General features: G+C 41.4%; 2 long non-coding RNA genes across 4 annotated transcripts in view; both read left to right on the top strand.

Moving 5' to 3' along the window:
- Nucleotides 1-26,108, top strand: part of LOC144246565 (uncharacterized) — a 538,094-nt gene that overhangs the window by 245,989 nt on the left and 265,997 nt on the right. The window lies entirely within an intron of this gene.
- LOC146767028 (uncharacterized) overlaps nt 1,758-26,108 on the top strand; it is a 40,667-nt gene continuing 16,316 nt past the window's right edge. The window contains exon 1 of the long non-coding RNA XR_014956253.1: nt 1,758-24,865. This is a non-coding gene — a long non-coding RNA (uncharacterized LOC146767028). The remainder of the gene's footprint in view (nt 24,866-26,108) is intronic.

Raw genomic sequence — 26,108 nt, 5'->3', positions numbered from 1 at the left:
GCTAAATGAATTCCCTGTGGCAGTCTGGCATCAGACATTGTAGGTACATGGCTTTGTAAGTGGCTCATGCATTATTTCATCCTTTGGCAGCATTTTTGGTTTGGATTTTAGTTTGTTTTTCTTTTTCCTCACCCATAAGTCTGAAAAGTTAGTGTCTTTTCTAACTTATTTCTGTAGGTAATTCCAAATCTAGAGATACATTATGCCACCAAATAACTAAGCTTTATCTCCTAGGAATGAACCAATTTTTAGTACTTGAAAGCAAAAATTTCCAAACATTTTCCTTGGCAGCATAAAGGTTGGAGTGGGTCTCTGCCCTGGGGGGATTCATGATGTGCTGCTTCCACACTGACATCTCAAAACCTGCCAGAGGCCCAAAGAGGAGGCAGATAATCCCCTGAGATGGTGAAAATATCATAAAAGAGATGTGCTGAAATTTGTGTTTTCATGGCCAGATTAAGGCTTCTGTGGCCTTATTAGCTCACCTCTTGCAATGTGAAAACAGTGTTGGACATGGTTATTTACATTCATGTATTGTAAATACAGTCAAAGAAATTCTACAGCCTGACGTTACCTAGAGGAAATGAATCTGTTTCTCTCTTGTTTTGTGTTTTTAAGGAGAAATTCAGTGTTCTGCCTTGAGCTTTTCCTGTCAGAGGAGATCTCTCCCAAAGGGCCTCCAGCTATCTGGGGCTCTGTGTCTGCACATGAAAGGCAAAGTGAATGGGATATGACAGACTCTGGTGCTTGAGCTAAAAATAATAAAAAAAAAAAAAACAAAAACAAAAGCATAGCAAATTCCAGCAATAAGAAAGGGTGCCAGAGGACAGTTTTAGGCCAGTCTGGACAATTTTGTACATCATGGGCTCTAATAACTCCTACAAACAGAGCAACAGGGAACTCCTAAAAGAACATGATAAAATAAGCAGGTGAATGTTAATGTTGATGCTGCTTGTCTGTCACATTTGCAGGGCAGAAGGCAGGTGTTAGCACAGGGGTGGGTTATTCAGCTCAGGCTCAGGATGTGTTGGCTTTATGCCTTTGTTTCTTGGGCTGCCTTGTGATTACACCTGACTCTTTCCAGAGCCTCAGCACAAACCAGTGCCCTCCTTCAGAGCTTCTTCTGTGCCAGCTCTGCCTCCAGCCAGGGAGGTACCAGCTCTGCCCCCTGGTTCCAGCCCACCTTTATCCACATTGCATTAATGGCTTGGTCAAGGCTGGGGATTTTTTCTCTTGTGGGACAGATCAAGGACTTAGTGAAGAACTCACTCAATTTTCAAAATAAAAAATAAGGGTTTTTCTGCTGGTCACTGCAGGTGAAAGGCAATTTTGCCCCTGAAAATCTTATCACCTGTAAATCTGCTGCGGTCCCCTGGGCTCTGTTCAGTTGTTAGTAGTATTTATATATTATACTGTCTACTTAAAATGTCTTTTTTACCTTGTCCTGCAGCAAAAACAAAACAAAACAAAACAAAACAAAACAAAACAAAAAACCCCAAAAAAACCCCAAACAAAAACTCAAAAAAACACACAAAAAAAGCAAGAAAATATTTTATATATAAAATACAGAGTTCTAAATCATGCTTTCTTTTTCTTTTTTCATGCTTGTCAATAAGCATGATATTTGTAACTTATTTCCTTTTATTTCCCAACTCAGTCCCAGCAGCTTGTTGTAGATGAGAAGTGAAATTAGAGCGAAGTTCTTGGTGACTGAAAAAGAACAGAAAATCCTGTAAATAATAGCTCCTCATTGACTGAAGTCAATGAGGCAATTTCAAGAGGTCTCTGATATTCCTAATTAGCTGTGTCCTTTACAAACCTGCCCCAGGAAGTTAAAGGCAAAGAATGTAAAAGGAAAACAGCTCAAAATCCTTGTGAGTCTCCAGTCCTCAAAAAGAAAGCAGCCTTCACTCGCTCACCACTGCACACCCTGATCCACTGCTCTCATTTTCTTTGGGCTTCTACATAAAATAATGAAATATTAATTATAACTCTTATCCACTGAGAGTTCCGAGAGTAGTGAAGGGAAAGCATCCTTACCAAAAAACCAAAGCATTTCTTGCTGATTGTTCTACTGGTTTAAACAGTGCTCTGTAAAAATGGCAAGAGTATGCCAAAGCACATCTGGAAATGGCAGGTTTTTTCATAGAATAGACATTCTCTTCTATGACAAGCTCTGATCCTGAGATACAAAATCCTTACAGGTAAATAAATGAGAAGGGACAAAAGGCATGGAAAGAAAAGCATGGATTGTATGGCATTTGTTGCAGGTCTCAGGGCTTTTCTGAATGTACTGAATTTATAGGCAAATGAAGTTTTGGATTGCATTGCTTTCTCATATGTTATATGGGATTCCTTGCATGAAATATGCTCTGCAAATATATCATCAACTTTGGCCTTTACTTTTGCTGAAAAGTAAAATAATCTTTAATTGTGTATGCATATATGCTTGTCAGCATGTACTGGGAGCAGTTCTCAAACTGCAGCATATGACAGGCTGTAGGAGATTCTTCATTTCATAGGGAAAACTAACCCAAAATGACCCAAATACTTGTGGGTACCACTTCTCCTTCCCTTGCCCATGGAGTCCTTGGCACACAGGGGGCTGATCCAGTTCCACAGCACACCAGCAGTCCCTGCCCACGAAGCTGACCCAGCTGAAATATCTCCTGTAACGAGGGTGCCAGGGCTGAAACTGGAGGAATTATCTAACAGAGGTTAAAAAAATCAGAGAGAGAAATCGAATCTTTCCTAACAAACTGCTCCTAGCTGCAGCACTGCTGCTTTCCTGCATTTGTATGGCCCATTGATCTTCCAGGGGAATGATGTTTTAATTGCTGTGTATTCGTTTTCTTTTCCTGTCTCCCCTCCAAAGGAAGCTGCTGCTGCTTTGCCTAAGGAATTTCAGTCTTTCAGCAGAGGCACTTGGTTGTGCTGGCAGAGTTCCTTACTTGCCCTGTCTCTGGTGCCCGAGCTGCAGGAAACCAGTTCAAGCATTTGCATCTATGCCATGGCTAATCTAAAAATATAAATTTGGATAAGAAGGGACATGTTTACATGGAGAATGCATCAGCTGCCACATGTGAAGTGACATTGGTGAAATGTCAGGGAAAGGGCAGTATTTTTGATTTTGATTTCTTTGAAGTAATCTTTAAGTGAGGGTTTTCCTTCCAGTTTTACCTTCTTCTCTGTTACCCTTGAGAAAGTCAACACAGAATTTCTGATAGATGAACCAGAAAGTCACAACAAAAATCATATTGGACTTTTTTTTTTTTTTGTTAGGATGATGACTCACTGAAAGTATCAGCCAAGTTGTAAGGGTTTGAATGGGTGACATCAGTTATAAAACTTCTCTTTTACATGTTTTTAATTCTGAAATGTTTATTTTTTTTCTCCACAATTACTCGTTTTACTCTTCCCCATTATTTTCTCTTTTTATCCATGGCATGAAGTGTTACTGGTTACCTTTTCACTTGTAAGCTCTGCTAGTAAAGAGCTATGCATTGAAATTGGTAGTGTAGCTGCAAGACTGTGGTGGATTTATATCTGTCATCTTGCCTGAGCTGTCTGAGGAAGAAACAGCTTGAGAGGTGTAGATAAAGTTTACTTTTGCTTTTCTTCAGAGCAGTGTTGTTCCAGGGACTTCTCTGGAACTTACTGACAGAAGATTTGCCTGAGAGGTGGTGTGGTCTTGAAACATTGCTCTTGATTCATACTTGGAGCTATAAAATCTGAATATTATTTTTTTTTTCCCTTTAGAAAAGGCTTTAATTTTGGAAAAGTACTGTTGGTGGTTGGGCAAAAATTCTTCTCCTTCCACTCCTTCCACTAGTTCTTTGACATGTGTAAGACAACAAATGGACAGAATATAGCCTGGGAAGAAGCTGCTCCTGTCACTTATTGTCTATCACAGCTTTTGCCTTTTTTCCTTGTATTTTGTTTTTTGTCATTTCCTATGAAAAATGGCTTAGTATAGCCTATGTAGCCCTTCCTCAGATTCATAACACTTAAGAATTATGTGAAAGCATACTGAGTATCACCTTTGTTTGATTGCATTAAAGAGTTGCTTTAGAGCCAATAGTCTTTTGATAGTAAGACAGCAAAGTAAAGCACGTCTGTTTTGAGAAAAACACCATATTTATGTAACTGTCATTAATCCTGCAGGAAATAATGGGCTGTGAGGAACTAATGAAAAATGTTTTGGAGATGCTTTGTATACAAATAAAAAGGTTTGCATGATAACACAAAGATAAAGCGAATTTCATAAAACATCTCACAGTCTGCATAAATAGTCATAAATCAGCTGCAGTGCTGAGCAAAGGCAATAACTACACTAACCCTTCTCATCAGATACTGAGAACTGATTCCTTTATTTGACTTTTAGAATCTTAACATCTGTAATAATTTTCACACTCATAGCAAAATATGTATGGAAAGGATTACCAGGTCACTAGTCAATGAACCTGGGGCTTGTGGTCAGATAATTAAATGTTGTTTTAAAAAGTAGTAACAAAATCAAACCTAAGGAGAACAGGAAAAACATTGGGACACTGTGTCTGAGGTGACCTTTCAAATCAAGGGAAGAGAGGAGGAAAAGCCACCATCAAGCAAAGCACAAACAACCTGCTGTTCTGCCAGTTGATCGGGGTGATTTAGAGAACACAGACACCAATGGAAAGAATGGTCTTATTTTGCTATGAATATAATAGCGACTCAAAACTAAAATGATACATTGAATAAAACTGCATATGAGAGAAAAAATAGTGATTAAGAAATCACCAATTGCCCGAATACTCCACCATGATCCCGAGTCTGTGTTCTCTGGGGAGCCCCGTTTTGCAGCGAGGACTGGGAGAACCCTTCCCAGCAATTGGGAAAATCTTGCACATTATGTCCACCTATAGGTGCGGTCTCCTAATTCACCCTGAAAGTGGGTCCAGCTTTTATAGGCCAAAATTAGGAAGCTGGAGTGACCTGACTGTATTTTTAGCACAGAGACTCCTGGATCTGATGACACACTTCCTGACCGGCCTGGGCCCAGGCCTTGGCTGGGAGGGTTTTCCCCTAAAATACCCTACAAACAAGCCTCTATCCATGTCAGTTTGGAAAGATTCTTAAAATTATACCTTTCTTGCAGTTGCTACACAAGGTTATAGAGAGTTAGCATAAGCATCTTTGTCATCTCATTTTAGCTAAATAATACTGATGGTGTTGATCTCACAGTGCCCAGGACTCATTTAGTAAGTCAGCTTTGGCTGAGGCCATCACTGCACTGTGCGGTGGTCAAAAAAGAGATTTTTTAGATTTTTATCTAATCAGTGATCAAAACAGTTATTCCTTGCCATCCACTGCCTTTGGATAAAGGGAATTCTTCTTCTGTTCCTGTTAGAAATTTTGTTGGTGTTTTGTTGTTGTAGGATTAGGGATGGCAGAAGCAATGACATTTGACTCCATGCTCAGAAGGCACAAGAACAAACTTAATTAGGACTTCACATTTTTATAGGCAAGATAGTTCACCCAAGACCTGATTGATTCTTAACAACACCTGTCACATGACTGGTTAATTAGGGACACTATCTTTCCATAACATCATGTAGAATACGTTCCACATGTTCACAAACACCAGCTGCAGAGACTTAAGATAAGAATTGTTTTAATGCCTTCTCTGAGCATTCCCACTGCTTTCTCCAGGAAAATGCCTGGGAAAGCTATTTGTTTCTCTCTCTCTGACTAACTGTTGCATCCCCAGTGTTTTATTTCTTTTGCCTTTCATCTGTCTTCATTCTTGTGCAGCTGTACCCGTGGCCCTTCCCTGCTCGTGTGCCACCTGTCCTGGGCACAGAAAGCTGCTCATTCCTGCAGCCTGTCACCTAATGGAGCTGGAGCACTGTCCTCTCCTCCTGCTGCTCCTCAGGCTCAGCAGACCCAATTCTTCCATCTCTCTGACCTCCCCACGCCTCTGAGCATGTCCTGCACAGGGACATTTCCTTCCCACCAGGAACAATCCTGAATCTGTGTGTGGATGTGGCACATGCATGGCTATGGAGTTATATCCAATGTCTTTTATAGCAAGCAATCATAGAGATTCATGCCTTCAACATTCGTTTTTGACACAGATCTAAGGGACAAGTTGCCATTGCAGTGTTGCCCCAAACACAAACATACCCTTCTCCTTCCAGCCCATGCACACAGCTCTGTGCATGGTGCTGAATGTACATGCTGCAGGAAAAGCCATGCCTTGCCACTGGAGCCAGGACAGTGTCCCTGCAGTGCTGGCACAGCATTCCAGAAGCTCCCATTTGTCATCCCCTCTGTGATGTGCAGGACCATGACTCTGAAATGTGATTATGCTTTACTATAAAGTCACCCTACCTCCTGATCACAGAAGTTCTTCCATGGAGAGGAGTGTCTGATGGAAAAAGGGATTTTTCAGAAGTACATGCATGAGTTCTGGTTTCACTTGAGCAGTGCAGTGGTACCTTTTGCAATTTTAATTTCTGTTCTGAGGATATTAATTGCACCTGGAGCTGTGTCCAACACTGAGTTGTTACGTGCTCATAAATATTCTGGAACTGCCAATGTTGCTGAGATGTTGCTGGAACCTCTTCAAGAATACCCATCTAATAACAGTTTCCTTGGACGGAAGTACTTTCAGAAGCCTGCCAGAGTCTAATGGGAAAGATTTAATAACATGGAGCAATTGGTGAGGCAGACAGATTAACAATGTGCATTAATTTCTATTTGCATGCCAAATATGTGCCAACATTAAAATCCCTTAACAATAAGGTTGTTTTTCCACCTCCATAAAGCCAATTATTACCCACATTATGTTGCACTGAACTCTCAGTTCCCAGACAACTTTACACTTGCTGAATGCTTCTGTTACTTAAAGATCTGAAAATTTCTGATAATTTGTGCTAAGGGAAAAAAAAAAGGAAATACCTGATCCTACACAAAACTTTTGAGCTTATGGTGTAGTAACATTGTGTAATACATGAAAATAATGTCTAACAACTCTAAACAAAAACAGTGTTGCTGTGATCTTAACCAGAAGTAAAATTTTATCACAGCAACAAATTTTCCTAAGAAGAAGTGAAGCAAGTTCATAATTGTAAATTCAATTGTTTAAACTTGTTTGACTGCTAAAATCTTTGGATTAGCAATGAAGGGAGAACAAGTAGAGCATTAGGAAAGTAAACTCCTTTGAGCTGTTTGCCATGAGATTAGAAGAGAGGTCATGGAACAGGCGAAGGTAAGCATACAGAGTAGTGCTGTGCTACCTTATAAAAGTGATGCTCTCAAAACCCAGCAAATCCAGAAATTGCCTCCATCTACATGTGTATGGTATTTTAATTTAGACAACAAATTTGCTTGTAGCTTCTAAGGGTCCTTTACAGAAATTTTATATCATTAAGAATGCTCTTGATTTTCAAGGTTTTCTTCCTACTGAGCTATGTATTGTTTCCACAAAAGTAAATTATTTAGCAGCATATCTTCAGGGCAGGTGAAAGGGCAGAGAAGTAAGTTCATCAGGCACTGTGGATGCTTTGCAGATATATGTAAACAACTTTTATGGCATTTCTGTGGCTCAGAGTTTCCTGGCACAGCTGTACTGTAGCAGGAGCGTTGCTCCGCTGGCCAGGAGCAACATGGGGCATTGGCCCACCTCTCATTCCCAAGCACCATGGAAGCTTTTCTGGGTGCCCTGGAGCACAGCCCTCCCTGTAGTGCCAGATTTTAGGGAAGTCTTTACCTGTCTTTTTTCAGGGCTGCCGTTGACAGAGCACCTCGAAGCACCTCTCTGACTGCCTTTTCTGCCTCGTGCTTGGGGCTGTGGCCACTGAGGGTCTTTGGGGATTCTCCTGCCAGGAACAGGCAGAGTCCAGACACATCCCTGGAGGCCTGGCTCAGCCCCTTTCATGATGTATTGGGAATAAAGTCCTGCTTTTTGCTTTTGAATATCACAATGAATGCTGGGCCTTTATGGTGTCCAGGGCACATCAGCCTCCTTCCTTCCATGCAGGGCTGCTCTGGGTGCCTGAGCAGCTCTGTCTGTGTGCAGTGGGGCAAGACTGGCCCCAGACAAGCCTCAGGGCAGGGCTTGTGCTTCACCTTTTCAGGTGTCCCCCTTGGCTTGGCAGAGAGCCCCTGATGTGTGCTGAGCACAGCCAAGCTGTGGTGGGGCACCCTCAGAACCCAGCCCCTTCTGCCTGACCTTTTGTTTTAATGTTTGGCTCCAGACACTTCAGCAGCTGATAGAATTTCCAACTAAAACTGGTGACTGGCATCCTGATTTCTGCCATTTTCAGGAACTCTTCCTGTTACAGCTACAACTTCTGACACTGTATTTACCTGCTCCTCATTTAAATGCTTCAAGGAGGAAGCAATGCCTGAAGCCCACTTTCCTTCTCTATACTATAACTGGATTCCAAACTTAGGCAAAGCATCCTCCCTCAGCCTTTCCCCCAGTGGATGCAAAGCTCAGACCCCGGTGAATCCTTGCTGCTGATTCTACAGTTTATAGCAGTGGTTTTTCATATTTCTCTGCAGTTTTCTCTAGAATACTAACTTTTTTTTTGCCTTCTGCAGGCACTTGGACTCCACAGGTCTTTTAACATTTACCCTATGGAAATAGGTCAGCCCTATAGTTAAGAATTATTTCTCCTTGAAATTTTGTTCACAAAGTTATTTCACTTTTTTGGACATTCTGTTTCTTGTTTCATAGGTGTCAGTGATATAACTCCTATTTTTTGTTTTGCAAAAAAAAAAACCCCACATCTTTAAAAAAAAGATTTGCAGGGAGATTTTTTGGAAGAAGTTTGTATGTGTTCAGCCACCTTGTTCAATGTATTTTATCAACTGAGATAAGGAGTTTTTTGCTGTGGCAAATCCAAACTGGATGGGAACTTCTGTGTTCAGAATCAGTATGTTCAGTGGTAAAGTAACTGTAGGAAATCCTAAAGGATGCTATGGATTTTGTGGTACTGAATGTGTAGCCAGAATCTAATCTGCTCTTCTAAAGGTGTCATCAGTAGATAAGGGCAAAGTGGAAAAATACTAAGTTGATTAATCATATTTGAAACTGAAATAAAGCTGAAATACCAGCTTTATGCACAACTCCCCACCTTCACACATACAAAAATGCTTTAACTCAGAAGAACATCCAGGTCTTTGCTCCTATTGCCAGAGAAAAGTAGTTTGGGACTGATCTGTGTCAGGTAAAACTTTGGCTCTGAGCCAAAGACTGTCCTCAAGATTTTTCACACTTGAGCATTTCTGTAATTTTCAATATACATTTATTCCTTTATCTTTCTACAACACTAATAATTATATTGTATTTCCTATTATACCTTAAGAACAAAAACTACCCTTCTCTGGCTGACTTGGGAAGCTTATTTTCTCTCCAAGGGTTCTTGAAACTCAAAGCCAGAGGTTGCTCTCTGGCAGTTTTAATGAGGGATCGTGGATAGCAGCACATTGTCAGGCTTTGCAGCCACATTTAGTTGACTCCTCTCCCTAAGTTTTAGACACATTGGAAAGATATCTCTAGCATTTGTTTGGATAAATGGGCAGATGTTCAGCTGCAATGAATTGGCACAGTTTTGTTTCAATGGATGCATTTACCCTGTGTGAATGTTGAGCTCCAGTAATTAGCTTAAACCATGTTTAACCATTAGGGTAACCTTGGATTTGGTTTCCTTGCAAAAAGTGGAATTTCTGTTAGGTGAAATATTAGTGGCAAAAGTGCTCCAAAGAGCATAAATATGAATTTCAGTCTGCTTATATAGGCCTTACATAAATTCCTTATGTAAATTATGTCTCTCTGCTAAAGTGCTGTGTAACCCTGAAGACAGTGCAGATGGCACATAAAAGACAGCAACTATTTGAAATATCAGTTCTGGTCAAAAAAATTGAAGGCAGAACATATGCTGAGCTGTTTCAGTAAAATTCTGGATAACAAGCCTAGTGAGAAACTTTGCAAGGAGCCAGGAGGCACAGCATTTCTCCAGAAGAGTGAGATCATTCATTCATCTGAATTGGGAATGTGCCTGGGAACGTTTCTTCAGGGGATAGTGCAAGCAGAGGTTCTGCCCATGAAGGATGCTTCACATCCAGCCAACACTGGGACAGACTGGGGGGAGGAAGGAGCAGTCTCTGGGCCCTGGGTCAGGGTGCTGGACTGGGACAGGCTGTTGGAAATATTGGACTCCCCTGGACACAGGAATACATGTAACTTAGCAGACTAGATATAATATCCTCTTTATTGTCTGAAGAATTAATAGTCTACAGCATGTCACAGCATTTCCTCAACTTGGGAAAGTCTGCACAGAGAAATTGCTGATGTTTTCTCATCCCCTTACAGCAGCAAAATGAAAATCAAACTATTTGCTCAAACTGCAGACCTTTAAAAATTACAATCCAAAGTGATACAGGTTAATGGGCAGTAGAAAGACATCGAGAATACCAAGAATTACAAAACCAGCTTATAGTAAGCACAAGAAAATGTGGTCCAGGATAGGGAAGCATGAATGGATATGCTATGGATATGTGGGATAGCAACCCACAAAGAGAACTGCACCCTGGCCTGATCCCACATTGTAGGCATTCTGCCCCTATATTCCACTCAGGTGAGATCCCACCTGCTCTGGGGCCCCAGCACACAGGACCTGGAGCTGCTGGAGCAAGTCCAGAGGAGGTCACGGAGCTGCTCCAAAGGCTGGAGCCAGGCTGGGCGAGCTGGGGGTGCTCCCCTGGAGAGGAGAAGCTCCAGGGAGAGCTCAGAGCCTAAAGGGGCTCCAGGAGAGCTGGAGAGGGACTGGGGACAAAGGATGGATGGACGGGACATAGGGAATGGCTCCCACTGCCAGAGGGCAGGGATGGATGGGATATTGGGAATTAGGAATTGTTCCCTGGCAGGGTGGGCAGGCCCTGGCACAGGGTGCCCAGAGCAGCTGGGGCTGCCCCTGGATCCCTGGCAGTGCCCAAAGCCAGGTTGAACACTGGGGCTTGGAGCAGCCTGGGATGGTGGAAGGTGTCCCTGCCCATGGCAGAACAGAGAAACTGGATGGGTTTAAGGTCCCTTCCAGCCCAAACTGTCTATGATTCTGTGATATTGCCCACCTCATTTGGATTTTCTTGCTGCCCCCAGGAAAACTGTCAGAGCTAAGCAGCTGTCTGAGGGGAGTTCCTAACAGGGTTCTCTTTGGGCACCTTTAGCACAGACAAAGTTTGGGAATGCAGCCCAGGCTTCAGGAGCCTGTAGACAAAAAGGAGCAGCTGGGTGGCAAATCCATACCTGAAGTCTGCCTGGCTGGAAAGCTGGGCTTTCTGTGCTGCTGCTGCCCTGCCACCAGGTAGGCAGAACATGGGTCCTCTCTGTAGTGATTTTAAGGAGAACAGGTATTTTCATGTGGCTGCTGCATTAAAACTGTCTCATAATATAGACATCAGATCCTGTCTTGAATCCTCTAAAAGTCAAATAATCAAACCACTCACATAATGTGGTTTTCCCAGTGTTTTCTTTTAATTCTCATTAAGAAAAATACATCCTGATTGCAGGGAGTTTCAGCCTCCCACAGTTTCAAGTTTTACTGCTATTTTTGACTGGAAAGCTATCTAATCTGAAGTTATTTTCCCATGGAGTCTGTCATTATGTGTTTTAAGCTATTGTAAACCATAAACAAGTAATCTCTGTGACTGTTCTTGAATAAGTCAAACAGCTTGAGCTTCCCAGAATTTTCAGTGTGATGATTTCCAAAGTTTTCCATGTTTCACACACCTTTTAAAATTATTAGTATTATTTTTTTATAAAGCACATGCTGAAAGAGAAGCTACAGGTCTTCATAATATCTTTTGCAGAAGTAATACACTTATCTGCTGTTGCTCTGGTTATATTCTAAATAAAATCAGTTTGAGTGCTATTCTGCAAGGTAATTACTGATTCACATCTGGCAAGGCTCCTAAGGAGTCCTCAGGGTATGGATTCTGTTTTATGGGGTGGAGGATCTTTCTTTTCTTAGCATGAAATGAAGTTAATCACTTCCTGATACTCATTTAAGTGTTGACATTTGTCCTCTCACTTCTCCTCATGACTGATTTCTGTTTTGAAAGACTTCCTTTTTAGAGAGTTATGGTCCAGATTAATGACAACACTGAAATTAGGAAGGTGAAATCTTTGAAGCTCTGGGTTTTAGTGTACAGGAGATTGATAGGATGTGTTGTTGCTGGGTCAGAAGGTGCTGGGGTATCTAATAGACACAGTTAGGAAATACAGGCAAGAAGGGATCATGCACAGAGTAAGTACCAAAAAAGAAAGAACAGAAGAACAGCTGCCTTTCTAGAGAGGACATTGCTGGCATTTCTGCAAAAGGAGATGCAGGAGATGAATTACAAGTGTGAGATGGGCAGGAGGAAGAGGCTTAGGTAGCAAAAAAGGGCAACTGCTTGGGTTTTGGGGAGTTCTTTTTGCTGTAGGCCAGGGAGCTGACTGCCACAGGGTTTCTGAGAGGCAGGGGGGGCTGTTGGGGCTGTGCATCAACAATCAAGGCTGGAGAAAGTTAAGAAGGTTATGGCAGCACATGTTCTTCTCAAGTTGTTTGAATAATTTCACACTTGCACTGGAGAAGTTCATATGCAAGTCTTTCCAAGGAGAAAAGGAACGCATTTACTCATAGGTTACAAAAAGACACAAAGAAAAATGTGTCTCTTTTTTGGTTAAAATATTCAAAATGTTTTATATTTTATAAGAGTTTTATTTTTTTAGTGAGAGTATTTAGTATTTGGAGGAAATTAGTACTTGAAAGTAAAGACAAGTTAAGAAGTTTCAACTAAAAATTAGATTTGAATTTTTGATTTTTTTTGAATACTAAATAATTCTTTCATATCATCATTAGCTTCTCAGAACAAAGATTAAGTAATAGAAAAGGCTTGTAGAAGCATAACTTTTTTAACTTTTTCTCTCCTTTTTGGGGGCAGATTTTTTGCTAGCATGAGTCCCTGGAATCATCAACTTCTCTGCCCCAAGGTGAATTCTTATACAAAGAAGTCAGCAGGATTGGGTAGACTCAGTGGTCCAGAAAAGCTATTAGCCAGAGAAGATAGCTTGATTATATTTTTCGGCTTCAGTACACTTCTGAAAAGTGTTGGAAATGGCAGAAAATGGGATGTTTAGATTCTTTGCATACAGGGAGCTGTTGCTGGGTGTTACCTGCAGAGATAATTCAGAGAGAATGTCTGAAAAAAGGAACCTTTGAGGCTTCCTGGAGCAGCTTTTGCCAACTAAAAAGTGTTGCCACGTTGGATGTCCTCTGTGAAATAACTCACCAGAGGGTATTAATTGGAAATCATGTTAGCAATCACAGGCAGGGTGAGCTGGGTGTGTCCCAGTGCCCCAGGCCAAGATATGGAGGGTTCAGCCTTCAAACAGAAAACAGGAGCCACCTTCCCTGTGTGCTGGCACCTGCATGTTCCACTGGTATCTGTGATAGTAACACACAGTGTCCAGGTGTTGTGGCAGTCATTTAATCACAGAGTGAGGGTTTCTGTGTTCATAAACAGTAAAAGCAAGAAGGCAGCCCTTCCAGGGCTGGGGGAAGAAGTGACCTTATCTCTAAGTCTCCAAAGCAGAGCCCCAGCAGCCTGTGCCTGGACAGGTCACCTCAGCCCAGGGAAGGCAGCTGGCTCCAGCCCAGAGCTCAGGTAAACTTGTGCTGCCCCAAACTGCCTGCACAGTCCTTGAGCAAGTCTTCATCATTGCCCCGAAACCAAATTTTTCTTCTTTGATCTCCTTCAGCTCTTGGCACCTGGCCATTGGTGTGCAGTTCTCCTGGGTCTCCTGTATTATCCTGCATGCCACTTTTAAGGCCATATTTCTAATCTTGTTCATTTCTGTCTGCTCTGCATCCTTGCCCTGGTTTTCCTGGTCTCAGCACTATTCCCTGCTCCTGTTTCTCTGTGTCACATCGTTAGGCTGGCACTGTTAATGGTCCTTCTGCACAGCATAACTGCTCACTATCACTGTCCATTTCAAAGTTATGGTTGCACCACATGATTATACAATGCAAGCAAAGCATAAAAAGCTACTTAGTCATTTAAAAATTGCTGTTACAGCTAAAGGAACTGAAATAACGCTCCAGGCAGGCCTGGGAAAACCTGGAGAAAGCAAATTTCCATCATCAGGCTTTGCAGTGACCCTGTGGCTGGGGGTAGCTGATGGCACTACTGTATGTGGGCTAAGAGTCTCCCTTGCCTCTGGGCATCTCCATCAGGAACCATTCCCGTGGCTGTTGGTGTTTAAAAAAGAGAAACTCTTTTCCCTTTGCTGAGTCCCTTCCCTCTGAGTGCTGGGGAATCTTGCATCTCTCAAGGTTTGCAACAAGAGATCTTCCCAGTTTTTCTGCATCATATAAAATGGGGACTCTTACAGTGTTTTTGGTAAGGAAAGATCAACCTTTTGCCACTGATCTGTTTTATGTTCAAAATGAGGAGCACTGCTCCATTAAATCTTACAAACCAGGAGCAGCTCTTATAAGCTGCCTGCTATGTACTCAGTGAATTGGACAACAAAAATATTTCCTCCTTCAGCTCTTTCCTCCTATTTTCCCACATCCATCGCTGCTACACTTTCCCCTGGTCCTGGGACCATGCTGGACACTTCTCTGGTTGCACAAGAGTTTTACAGATCCTAGGGCAGTGCAGAAGTTTGTTGTAGCATTACCTATGTGTGTTCTTACAGTGCACACCCACTAAACCAGTGATTTGCTGTCACTGATTTTTTTAGAGGGAAGTGCTTGTAAATCCCACAGGCCTGTGAGGTCACCTTGGACAGAGGTGTCCACAGCCCCCAGGCTAAGTGAGAAGCTTCCTTGTGTGGAAGTTCAGTCTCCTGCACAGGGTAAGGAGTTTTGGGTTCCAAACTTGGCCAGTCTTCCAAAAGATCCTGCTCCTTGGGCAGAACATGAGTAAATCTAGATAAATATATATATATATTACATCCTGCTAGCCTGAATAAGATCAGAAATGAGCTCAACAAGATGCACAGGTACAGAAACCAGCAACCACCTGTGAACGTTTTTGTCAGTCCAGAACAAGTCAAAATTTACTGGCATATTCTTTGTTTTAAGAAATGCATTTGTTTTACCTCAGCAGAAAAGGATGCCTTAAATCAATGTGATGCTTTAATTCTACTGTGAATGTAACTGGAGATTTGATGTTAAGATCTCCCTTAAAATGCAAGTTAATTGGAGACACCTTTAGTTACCAATAGCTAGCAGGTAGGAAATTATGAACTTGGATGCCAGTATAATGATGTGGACAAAAAACAGGTTATTTTTTTCAGAATAAAAGGCAATTATGTCATTAGCTGTCTCTTTTTACCTAACATGGGGAGAAAAAATTAAAACCTTTATCTTTATATGAGCCATAAAGCTACTGAAAGATAAATGATGGAAGAAAGGATTTTTACTGCTTGGGTTTTTTCCCCCAGATTTGCGTTTTTTAACATTCTGTTATAGTTGAACTTAAACTGCCTTTTATTGCTCATGGGATTGCCCTCAAAACATCAATTTCATCCAGCACTGATTTTACCTCTTTCCATCTGCATGATTTTTTAAAGTCATGAGCCAAATTGAGGCCAACACATGTATCATAAACAGGAATGCTTTTAATTCTGGTCTTCATTCGCCTTCAGTTTCATGTGCTCCTAGCCCTCTGCAAGCTCTCTGCTGTCTATATATTTCAGAGAAAATATTATAAATCTGTGATGGATGGTTTGCAGAAAACAAATCTTTGTACACGAGTAGCTCGACAGAAGATACATCTCAAAGAGGAATATTGCAGCCATAGTTAATGGCCAGAGCCTGGGAACTGTCAGGAGGAACACTTCTCCATTTCAACAATGGACTAGAGGATCATCAAGTAAATCAGATCTCAATAAACAAGAAGCTGCTTAAAAGCCTCATAAACAATGCATGAATGAGAAGAAGATTGCTGTGGAGCAAACAATTAACCAGAGACAGAGCTGAAAAGTAGTTAATGACACGGGCATAATAATCACGACTTCTAATGACAACAAAATCAGACAGACAATACTGTCTTCCCATGGAGCAAGGCATTCTGGCATGGAAAAATTTAATATTCATATTGTATTATTTTTATACACATTTTTTAGAATGGAGTCTAGTTGTGCAAGGATCTTTCTCTGCTGTTATGATAGCAAAAAAACCCACCAAAATTCAAATTTCAAAAGCTGCAAAACCCCCCTCTTCATTTACCAGAACTGTGGAAAGGTAAATCCTCAGTGACTGGCTTTCTCATGATTTTTTTTCCACCCAATATACTGGGTTTTTTACATGTCCCCTTAGTTATATTTTATAAACTTAAACATAAAGAAAAATACATATGCTTCTTTGAAATCTAGCTAAGAGTGGTTTCATGAGACAGGAATATCAATAACAGCTTTAAATGCTGATGGCTTGGAATGCTGTATGGAAATTCACACATATCCTTCAAAGGAAATAGTAAGTGAATCAACAATAATAATAACAACAATATATAATAATAATAACTACAATCAAGCAAATAATATAACTTTCATTGTTGTTATTATTATTTCATATATTGCTCTGTGAGAGAGAAACAGCTTTTCTGGCTCCTAGAGGTGTGCTCCTGGTGCAGGTCTGTACAATGATTTGACCCAAGAAGAATGTGCTAAAAAAACCATTTGGCTTTTAAAAAATAAATTAAAGAGAAATTGGAAATACAGGTAGGTTTCCATAGAGAGGAAAATGGAATTTCAAAATATCAATTGGCTGAAGCAAAAAAATGTCTTCAAGAAAAATTAGATCTTTTTATAAGCCAGTCACCCTCTTGGGGAACAGCCAGTCAAATTCACAAATCAGCCCATTATGAGGATTCTGAGATTTGGGATGATGATGTCTGGGATTATAGTAGTGAGAATTTTATTGCCACCTCTGATATTTTCCCCGACTCTTTCCCTTTTTGGCTGTTAATTAGGACTGAGGTAACTAATGAGGGGGAGTATGGCAATGCATACAACTCCTTGATGTCCTGCAGAATTGGCTGAACTGCAGGAGCAAGAATTCTGAGACGGAATATGTGTGACAGAATACATGTAGCTAATCTGTCTGACTGGGGAACATTGATTTTTATGGAGTGAGGAAGAAATTCAAGTGTTTTGGGGTCCTGGTAAGTTTTTAACTACAGATCATGATTATTCTTTAACAGCATGGGTGGTATATTGGGCAGGAGGGACAGGGGAGGATAGGGGAGATCTGCTTCTTTTTAAAACTGATGGACTCTCTGATCTCTGGTTTCTGTGCAGGATGAAATGTGGGAGGTTTGTGTTTAAAACACCACAGCTCCTAAGCATTCCACAGCAAGTATTCCTGTCTGGCTTTTTGGGGAAAAGAGTTGACTAAGGTTGAAGTGCTTGTAGGGGCCACCCAAACACAACTTTTAGGATTTGATTTCCTTTATGGGTGCACCTGGAAACTCCTGTGTGGAACGTTATGGAGCTTCACAGTGAGACATACTGGTTTGCTGAGGGTACAAATCGAATCCAAATGTGAGGGAATTCAGGTTCTGAAAAGTTCATCAGCCTATTGAGATATCAGTACTGCTGCCTTCTTCTAAAATACCTAAAGTGGAACAATATCCCCTGCCAGCAGCAGCTTAAAAGGACTGATGGGAGGGTTGGCAGATTCCTTAAAAAGAGGCATCGTTAAAAGGATTCATCTGCCTTTGAATTCACTTGTGTGTCCACGAAAGAAGCCTGCTTGTTTTATAGTTGTCTACTGGTTTTTGAATGGCAACACAGACCCATTAACAGCTGCAGAACTTAATATTGCAAATTTAACAGCCATGGATAGCAGTACTAGATGTAAAAGACACGTTCTTTAGGATTCCCCTACCAGGGGAGGACAAAGAGAAATTTGCCTTTCCCTGGGAAAGTTTATAGCATCCCTCTAAGAGGCTCCCTCAGGGTTATAAACCTTCACCCACTGCTGCTCATGCTGCACCTGCTGAGTTGTTACCATCTCACTCCTCCCAGATGTGAAACTGTACCAACATATGGATGACTTCTAGTTGGAGGAGATTCCTGTCAAGAAGTGGGAGAAGCAACACCAGCCATATGGGAAGCATTACATGAAGAAATTGAAATTCCACCTGAAAAATGCCAAGGACCAAATAAAGAAGTAAAATTTGGGCACTTGGATAGCAGGCAGTACAGTAGTTCCTACAGACACTTTAAAAGCAATGTACAGAAATGAATGAATACAATCTAACAATGAATTACAGCAAGTTAATGGGAACTTCAGGGTACTGGAGAAAACATGCTTGGTGTTTCTACCATTGCTCTTTACTCTGGGCAGTGCAACAACCTGAGGAGATACATCAGGAACAAACTGTACAGTCTGTACAAACCAGAGAACCATTTAATTTGCTGGAGTCTATTTTACAGAGGTCTGCTTTCCCAGAATGAGTTGCACAGAAATCCACAGTCAGGAAATGGAATGTCTCCTTAATGGTGGCTGCAAGAGGAATAGATTAACAGAAGGACCAACTGAAGTTTCTGAATTACAAATTACATTCAATGCAGATCCATTAGCATTACACAACCTTTCAGACCCTCACCAACTTTAGATTCACCTCCCCTCGCTGAGGAGATGCCAACAGAAGATACTTGGTTTACTGATTCCTCAGTAAAGAGGGTTAAGTGGTAAATAGCAGTACAAAAGTGTTGTATTAAACATCAACACAAACTAGTGATAGAAGAGGGTGAAGATAGTGCACAAGTAGGAGAGTTAAGAACAGTTGTTTGAGCAGCTCAGAATGGAGCAAAAATAATCTTCATGGACTTCTGTGCTGTTGGGACTGGTACTACCCAATGGGTCTGCCAATAGGAATTACTGAATTGGGAAGCAAGAAAATCTTCCATCTGGAAAGCTCCAGGTTTGAAATTATTAAATATAGCAAGAAAAATCCTATACAGAATAGAATGGTTCAAAGCCCATGCCAAGGATAACAAACCAGCCACAAACTGGAATTGAAAGGTGGATGAATTAACTAAAATCAGGGCAATAGAGATAAAAGGCTCCTCAAATCAGGAATAGTACTGATCAGGAGAATGGTGCCATCAGAAATTAGGGCACAGAAATTAAAGTAAGGCAGCACTTTGCTTTGCTGCACAGAGCAAAGGTTGGCCCTTAAACGGAAAAAACTGTGAAACCATTCTTACAGAATGCCCTCAGTGTAGATTAAAATTATAATTACATCTATGGTCCACATGGCAAATTGATTCCTTGGGGCCACTCAGACCCTCTGCAGGGTGTGATCCATCCTCACAGGTGTAGGAGGAGTCTCGGGCTACACATGGCAGCCCAATGCCAAAGGGCTGGTGGGCAGAGCACAGAAAGGGGAGTGTCATCGTGGTTCTTAAATCTGCCTGCTTCTGATCCCATCCAAAGTGATAAGGGCTCACTTTTCTCCTGTAAGGAGGTAACAACAACAGGCCAAAGAGAGAGGAATTCAAAGGGTATTCCACACCCCATGCTACCCCCTGTCCAATGGAATCATAGAAAGAGCCAATGGCTTATTGAAATAGGGCCTTGAACCACACCTGGGCAGGATGCTCAACTCTCCAAAATACTTCAGCATCTAAAGAATTGGTATGGACCTACTGGGAGCCCTGTGAGTTGAGGACTAGAACCAGGACAGCCTGTCATAGTAAAATTGCCCCAAACTGGAACTTTGCCTATGACTAAACCTCATGGCCTACCTCCCTGGGAAGCTACTGAAAACAGTGCTACAAAACATGGAATTAGTGCACAGTGGATTTTTCTTCTTTTTACTGGGTTAACCTGAGCAAACCCTGTTGAGACTTGAGAAAAAATATTATTTTACTTATTCAGAAATTAATCTTGGGAATGATGCCAGTACATGTCCACTGAAGATCATGTTATTCTTCTCCCAGAATGAGCCAGGCTGGGCACACACATCACCAATCCTGAGCCACGGGAGGGAGAGCCTCACTTTTCCTACCTGTAAACAGTCACTGTGGCAACAGTTGTACTCTTGCTTGAGCCTGAATACATCTCAATGACAATTGCTGATAAGTTATAATGGGACAACTCTAGGAGGCTGAATTTGGCAGAGGGAAATTTCACTATATTATGTAAAACACAACCTCCAACCACTGAAGAGGAAATTTGCTTACTCTGTTTCCAATATATGCACTTCAAAAAACAGAGCAGATGTTACAAGAGCAGTAGCTGCTCAGAGTATTACATGGAAACAATATATGGTAAAAGGAGGTAACATGTGGAGGTGTAGTGTACCCACAACCAGAGCTGGGCTAATTTTGGCACAACAGAACTTAACCCTCTCGATGCATCCCACCACCTGCCAGGGTTGGATCCCTATGCCATATACAGGTCAGCAACAAGTGCTATTTAAGTCTTCCTGGTCCCTCAAATGAGTGGGATGCTCAGTGCAGATCAAAGCCCTGCTTGCCATTACTGGCTCCATCCTTGCACAGTGGTGGGCATGGTTGGACCCTCACCTCTCCAACGTGATCATGGAAAGATGTGATGGTATCCTGGGGCAGGATTAGGAGTTAAGCAGCATGGAAGCTGGAATCCTGACAAGCAAACTCCCTGACAAGCAAACTCCCTAACAAGTGATTTATACCAGCTGAAACATCCATTGCAATCTTCCCCATCAGCATTAGGAACTAATCAATGGCTCTTTTCAGATATATTACCTCATTAGGAAGTAACTGATGAAAAGGATCACCAGCTAATAAGGAGCACCCTCAAGCCAGCACTGCAACATGCATCAATTATGGATACAATTTACTACATCAGCAATTACAGGGGAAGGGCCATGGAGATCCATAGCCCAATGACATTTGAAACATAATCTGGGATAATGCAAACAAATTTAAAAGAGAATTACAATCTTGGTGACATCTACTTAACCTCACCTATGACCCTACAGCAGCAAACCCACAGCTTTTATTTAAAGACCACACAGTGCTCCGGTAAATCCCTGAACAGGCATTGCCCTGGGTTCAATCCCCAAGGAACTATAGTGTATCCTACACAAAAGGATATGGGCCCAACAAATGGGAACAAAATGGGAACTGTTGGTATTGATATGTGGGGCTGGTCCAGGGCAGGGAGCTGCATCCTCAGTAGTTTACTTGGAATTAGGCTCCATTTCCATTGAAAGAGTATCTAGAAACCCAGGAGAACATGGGTGAGCCTTGAGATTTATTTGTGGATCAAGACTACAATTTTCTTATTTTTGCCTCTGGAACAGTGAGCAGCCAATGGAGTAAAACCAATTTCCAGGGCTTTTCCAGCTCCCTGGTTATTGGCATTTTCTATTGATGTTATCAAGCCACCTGTTTGAAAACTAACAGGTTTCTTCTGGAAGTTTAGAAGTAAAGATTCATCCTTGATATTATGTTTTGGGAATGGGGGAAAAATAAGTTCAGCAAAGCCAATAGTTTCCACAAAATGTTTTTGCTTCAGGTAAGTATTCCTTCTGACAAATCTGAGTTTGTTGGAGGCTGGTCTGCCCTGCTCTGCCTTTGGGGTGGCCAGAATTCCTGTTTTCCAGAGAATGAGGTCACTGTTTACTATTGACTGCTAATACCTACCAGCTGAAGAAGGGAGATTTTTACAATTTCAAATTTGTCTCAATCTGCTGCTAATACCTACCAGCTGAAGAAGGGGCATTTTTACCATTTCAAATTTGTCTCAATCTTGCTCTTAAAATGATGAACCAGAAATAAAATTAATTAAGATAATAAAAAAATAAGATTAAAATTTTGAGGTGAAATTATAAACCCTACTGAAGCCAGGGCCCAGTGATATTCAGGCCCTGGGGACAGACTTTTTGGCAGGTAAAGAAAAGTGTTCTCCAACTGCCCTCACTTGAAATTTGATGTATTCCAGAGGGTATAGTAAATAAATCACCCCAGTAAAATACTGGACTCTTGTGGACATATATGGAAATATCTTCCATACCTGGAATGACTTATAGAGGTCCCAGAATTGAATTAGAATATTTTTTTTTAGCTATTATCTAATGGGCTCTGGCTAGTCTCCAATAAGCAATCCTGCTGAACTTCTGAAAAAATTCTGGCCTGAGTGTAGTCCACATGCTTTTTCTCGCTCCAGGAATTGTGTTTGTTTCAATTTGTAATTGTAATTTTTCACTGAAATCTCCCACGGCTTTGCTTGATCTGCTAGATTAAAAAATAAAAGGTGGAAAGTTTTTATTTATTTATTTAACTGCACTGTTGGCTATAACAGTGACTATATGGAAGGCACTGCTCAAATGATGGCACTGAGACCAGTTTAGTGTAGCTCTACTTCAGTGAACATTATTGTAAAGTCTGCTAAATAACAGCCTGAATAAAATAGGAGCACAACATTAATTTTAGGTTATTTCCAGAGCTTGCTGCTCTCAGGAACCTTGTGATATTTCAGGTAGAGTAAATTTTTTTGTTCTTCATTGTACCATCCTCCCAGTCTCTTACCATTTAGAAGTGAAACCCAGGATGAGGATCCTGGGATATTGTGGAACTTGCCATGTTGGTCTGTGCTCCTCCCTCCAGGGTGTGTGTTTGCTTTTCTCAGCAGTGGCTTCTATAACTACAGAACATTAATGGTTTATATTTCCAGAGCCACCCTCTGAAAGGAGAAAACAAGGCTTTCTTACAAATTCTGTTTAGAGCAATAAAAGCAATATTGTTAGATCTCCTGATGAGAAAAGCTTGCCTATTTAAACCAATTCTGAGGCTTTTTCAAATTTAAGTTTTGCTGAAAAGCCATTTTTGGTGCCTGCCTATCTATTATTAAAAAGTCCCCATTATAATTCATGGTTTGAATTCTCATTATTTTTAAAGTAGTCTGGCTTGCTTCTTGTCTCTTCCAAGAGAAGAGCCAAAGCCGATTTTTCCTAGTTCAGGATTTTCCTGGTGTGTTGAACACAGAAGTGGCTGTGTCCTGTTTTCCTGTTGATTGCTGAGATGGCACAGCGTGTCCTGCTCACAGGAGGTGGCAGTGCCATGCAATGCTACACACATGAGGCTTTCCACCTTTGCATTTCATATCCCAGTGGAGGTTTTGTTCTCTGTTAATCAAATGCAAGATGTTCAAACACATGTCCATTTTAAAAGTTCAGATTGTTTTTTCCCTAGAAGGATGACTAAAAGTCACTGAATTTTTACTAAGTTTCTGTGATGCTGGTAAACTTGTCTATTAAAAAAACAAACAAACAAACAAAAAAAACAACAACAAAACAAACCAACTCCACCAATGTTATTTTAGCCTCACAAACCTCACATGGAAGGGTTACATGTTCCTCCTTCAGCAGTTCCTGCTAAAACAGGGAGTTGCACCAGTGCAGTGCTGTGTGCAGACAGAGGAGAGGGATTGAATCGAGAAGGAGCAGAGAGCAGGCTCATTGGACATGGGTTTGTCAGAATTCATTCTTGATTGAATCTGTCTTTTGATTTGAATGCTATGTGGATTTGGTCTGTTTATTGCTAGGGTGTTTTTTAAGGGTCTTTGTTTGAGGTTTTGGGGGATTTTTTGTGTGGAGTTTGTTGATTTAGTTTGGCTATTTTTTGTATGTTTTCCCCTCCCTCCCCTTCCCCAGCCCCCTAGCCTTTCGTCTGTAAGGAGAAAAGCTGCAAGGGACCCAACTCACAAGTTCATCAAGTCAGACACCATCAGGACCTTCTCAGCCATCAGGACTGTCATTTCCTATTTTGTTTCACAGTAGTTTTTGCTGTGAACAGGTGAGCAGAGGAGTGTTTGAACACTGATCCTGTATCTGAGTATTTCTAGATTCTGTGACAGTGATCACCTGTCCTGCGGTCACTGCAAACTCTAAAGCAGTTAATCTTTAACTCAGGTATCTTTAGATAGATAAGTCATATTTTCCAGAGTTTTAACCCAATTACTTAAGTGGGTCTTGGTAAACCCAGCTATTTTCACGTTGAGATGACCACATTGGTCAGGCCTTGAAGCAGCCTGATCTAGTGGGAGGTGTCCCTACCCATGGCAGGGGGTTGGAACAAGATGACCTTTAAGGTCCTTTCCAACACAAGCTAATCTTGATTACTGAAACTCAGAAACAGACAGGGGAAAAAAGAGTATCTATTAAAAATCTAATATAATTTACATGATTAAAGTACTTGCAACAGAGAAATGTTTGAAAATATCTATGTGCCACAGCAGTGGCTGCTTTGCAGTGGGGCTGGGAGAGGTCTGGGCTGAACCTGGGTGTTTTCAGCTCTTTTGCAAACTAATGTACCAAGGAGAAAGTTATCCTCTGGCCTTGAGGCCATGGGGAACAGCATCAACACCACTAATATGCTTTGTTTCAGAGCTGCCAGGTCACTGTGCAGGGGGGTGCAGATTAAAGAATTGAACCTCTCTCTCAAGAGAGAATTCCAGTTTAAACAAAATAAGACTTGTATGAATTCTTCATGAATGTCAATAAATGTTGGAATAGGAGAATACTGTAGGTACACAGTTTGTGGTAATTGGGAGTGGGGCTGGGGCTGCCTCATCCCTAATTGGCCCCAGCTGTGCAAAGCAGGTGAATGCTATTGAAGGCAATGAGCCATGGAGTGCCCAGGGGCACTGACCAATCCCAGAGGGAGCAGAGGGCTCACAGGTGCAGTGCATTAACCTGAGGGGATCAAAGGCTGGGCTGAAGAGCACCAAGAGCAGATGCTTGCAGCCTTCTGAGGTGGTGTGGTGTTACTCTGTGTGGGTTGAAGCCTTCCTGGCCATCTCAGCTGTGACAGAATACTACAGAGGTACTTTTTCAGTTTTCTTGAGGGATTTTTCCATGTATTGATTCATGTAGAAGGGAAAATGCTAAAAATGTTGCTTCCCTGTTATGTTCCGTGAGGAACAATGTGTCATTGAGTGTGTCTGGTAACTGAGTTGTGGGGGAATAGCAGTGGAAGGTGCTCTGGCACATCCGGGGATAGCTTTTAGCTCAGCAATTCTGGGATTTGGCAGGTCACTTTGAAGGGTCCTGTTCCCCTTATTTCCAGCTGCCTACCCAATTTTGGATATTGCTGGCAATACTAGAAATCTTTCCCTGTGATGTATTCTGTGATAGCTCTGCAGAAGAGCTGCTGTGGTTGGTCCTGACAGTAACAGCTTGTTCTCTGTGAGGGAAATATTGTGTTGATGTTAATCCACTCCCAAGACAGTGTTCTGTCTTGTTTGCTCATAGCTCCAGCCTTCTGGCTGCTGCTTTAGACTTCTGTGGCTAAGGATACTGCCAGTATTCCTGCCTAATACATGGGATGTGACACATTCTAAAAGACCCCTTCACTCTGTCATATGCTGTAATGGTCAGCTGCAAAAGATAAGATTTATTCCAGTTACCTCAACATCAATCCTGATTGAGCTCTTTTAATTCCAAAGTGGATTGTTTTAGCTAATCACTCCTTTTTATTTCTCCCATAAATGTTTCTAGTAGATTTTGAAGTCTTGTGTTTTTAATTCAGTCCTTCTGAAGTTGGTTACAAGCAGCTAGAAATCCTGGCCAAGCCCTTTTAAATAAATGTGTTAGAAAAACATTTACTGTGCTCCAGTGATGTTGAATTACTGTTTAAATAGAGCAAATTAGATCTAAAACTTAATCTCTCATCAGTATCCTCCTATGTGACAATGTCAACTCAGGATTGCTTTAGTCATTGCAATTTCAATAACAATTATATTTGGCAAGAAGGGCTTCATTTTTTTGACAGAAGAGTTCAGAGCCTTGGGTTTCCTTTATCAGTTGGTCTGTTTGCATAATAAATTGGTGCTCTTGGTAATTCTGAGCCCCAAGGAAAGATGGTTTGGTTGCAAGATCAGCACTCCTGATAGACAAGATGGTTTGTTGTCACAACAAAATGAATGAGCCTTTAAAGAGAAGTGTGTTGAGTTTTACTTTCCTAAAGAATTAGGTGGCATAAAATAAATTATGAGGATCATTCAGAAAGGGTTTTCCATGGAGTACACTTTAGATTTCTCCCAAACTTTAAGTAGCTACTTCCCACT

The sequence above is a fragment of the Lonchura striata genome, chromosome 6, assembly GCF_050655825.1.
Source record: "Lonchura striata isolate lonStrDom1 chromosome 6, ASM5065582v1, whole genome shotgun sequence".
NCBI classification, from domain to species: Eukaryota; Metazoa; Chordata; class Aves; order Passeriformes; family Estrildidae; genus Lonchura; species Lonchura striata.
This window is presented reverse-complemented; position numbering and strand designations above follow the sequence as displayed.